We start from the raw sequence: 2,400 nt of genomic DNA on the forward strand, positions 1-2,400 counted from the left end.
ATCTGAAGTGAGTGGAAACACCACACTGATTTAAGTTAGTATGATGTAATCTTTACAGTAATATATAGTTTCTTTGAGGTTTTACTCGACTTGTGAGATGTAAAAACAATGAAACATGCAGCAGCCAATATCACTGAGGCCATTTCTGAAAAGGGTCAGACTGAGAGCCTCCTTCACCATGCGTTTTCAAACAGCCAATAAATGAATCACTGATCGTGAGTCTTCATTAAAGAAAACCAGACTGAGCAGCTATATAAATCACCTATCTAAAGGAAATAAAATAATGATCTTACTTTGACTGTCGAATTTCCTGATGATGGTGTCCAGGAAGGTGTTCTGCGGAGCTACATGTCCCCTCCGGACCGGCATCTTCGCTGCGATGGCCCCGGACTAGAAGAGGTGATGCAGGACTTTTAATAATATCACACAGAGGCGTTTCCCTTCACCGATGCTCACTGTGCATGGAGACTGAACGCAGGCAGGTTCAGTGGCAGAAATCCGTGGGCCAAAGTTTTCCCAAGTTTATCAGAGTGACGGAGGCTACTGGTGCATCTCCAGCAGGAAGTGAGAAGAGGAGAGTTCTGGAAAGGCACTGTGCGCGCAAGCAGATTTCAGCCGTTTCCAGCCTCCACTTTCCAGGTTGAGGGGAGTGAAGGTGTCTGTTTGTGTTCCCCGAGGGGAGGGTCGCCGCTCAGGTGATAGTTCCTCCTGTCTCACACTCGGTGGAGCACAGCAGACTTCTCATCCTGCACTGTGGTCCACTCCTGTGAAGCGGACTGGGCGAGCGTTCCGACGAGCTTCGTTGGAGCCATAGTTGAAGCGCTGAGCAGCTGCGTGTCTTTCTTTCTTTTTTTGTTTCTCATTCCATTTCGTTCCTCTGCCTCTGAAGGTCTGTGTGTTTAAGTAGGGAGAAAAATAACACAATCGTTTTAAAAAGTACAACAGAGAGCAGATCCACAGCTTGACTCGTCCTCGGTTTGTGTTTGTGGAGGTGCTCTCAGTATCTCTCCTCCTTGCCGTGCGTTCTACGGATGACTTCAGCTCCACCGGCGTCTCGCTGCGCCTCTTCAACCCTTTGCTCACACTTTTTATGAATGATTAAAGAAGAATATGCGCTCTTAGTCAGTCGAATGGGTTTAAATTGTACCTGGTGTTCTCAACGTGGTTGATACAGAACTGGTCCCGGCGTCAGTTAAAAAATGTTAATTTGTTCAAATCGATTATGTGTTACAATTTGAGGAAAGCGATCTGAAACGGCCCAATTACGGTTTACACATTTATGCTGATATCAGATTAAAGAGGACCGTGGCATGCTTTGTATTACACCGCAGCTTTTTTATCACACACCTGCTCTGAAAGGCTGTGGCCAAATGACCACAGTGTTCGGCCTTGGGCTCCATTATCTGTATTCCTGTATCAGAGGATGTCACTTGACGCACACACATACACACACTTCTGTCTGCTCCCATTGTTCTGCTTTATGCAAAATCACTATTTCCATACCCTGCAAAAAACCATTTACCTGCACTGAAGTGAATGGGAGTTCGGCTGCACCTGAATCAGCGAATTTTCTGACTGTGCCGATTAAATGCGCTTGTAATGATTCATTGTGTTTCGGTGTTGGGTAGGAATTCACAACTCAGGCTGCCCAACTACGTCACACCGCCGGGGATCCCCCTCCGTCACTCTGAGGATGTTGCCTTCATGAACTGTGGGATATTGAGGTTTTTACTTGAAGCAGATGGGTGTACAGTACGATTGACCAGTCCTATTTTGACTGTGTATATATGTTAACTTAATGTGTGAATGATCTCCAAATACCAAATCGAAGGACTACAATGTGTATCATTAGTGTAAAGAATTTACTGCAGTTAGATGGGTGAAAGGCTAAGAGCGGGAGCATGTGGTTTATGCAGCTCACAGCCTGACTAATAGGCTATATGAAATTAAATGGCCTTAATCAGTATATATTTTATAGTACAAAAATTTTATAATGGTCTCAGTTTTCTCATTGCTACAGCTGCTGAGATAAAACCAATTCTCCACACACTGGCTAAAGTTTAACTTGTGTTTGAATTCTTAAAAACAAACAAACAAACATAAAGCCTCTGTTACAGTGATAAAATTTAGGGAGCGGAGACCATGCAATGCTTGTCACCATTTAATGATTAAAGTCATCGTTTCCATGCTCCTCAGTGTGAAAATCAGGGAACAATGGATAACATTGCCATTGAAGGTACACATTATATAGTCATAAAGAAATAAATATACCAGCAGTAAAAACATAGGTCAACATACACTGTATGTGCAACAACCCTAAGCTTCCTTGAGTCCCTTTAAATCCAGCAGAATAACATTTTTAGAACCATATCAGGGATGTAATAAGCCATGACTGAGTAC

The 2,400-nt window shown here is 43.5% G+C and overlaps 1 long non-coding RNA gene across 1 annotated transcript; it reads right to left on the minus strand.

The window, feature by feature from the left end:
• Positions 1-293: 293 nt before the first annotated feature.
• LOC109953842 (uncharacterized) lies at positions 294-1,875 on the minus strand. Its single transcript, XR_002273981.1, has 2 exons — positions 1,523-1,875; positions 294-891 (listed from the first exon to the last, which is right to left on the minus strand). It is a non-coding gene; the product is annotated as an uncharacterized LOC109953842 (long non-coding RNA).
• Positions 1,876-2,400: the final 525 nt, after the last annotated feature.

The sequence above is a fragment of the Monopterus albus genome, unplaced genomic scaffold (genome assembly GCF_001952655.1).
Source record: "Monopterus albus unplaced genomic scaffold, M_albus_1.0 scaffold1587.1, whole genome shotgun sequence".
Classification (NCBI taxonomy): Eukaryota; Metazoa; Chordata; class Actinopteri; order Synbranchiformes; family Synbranchidae; genus Monopterus; species Monopterus albus.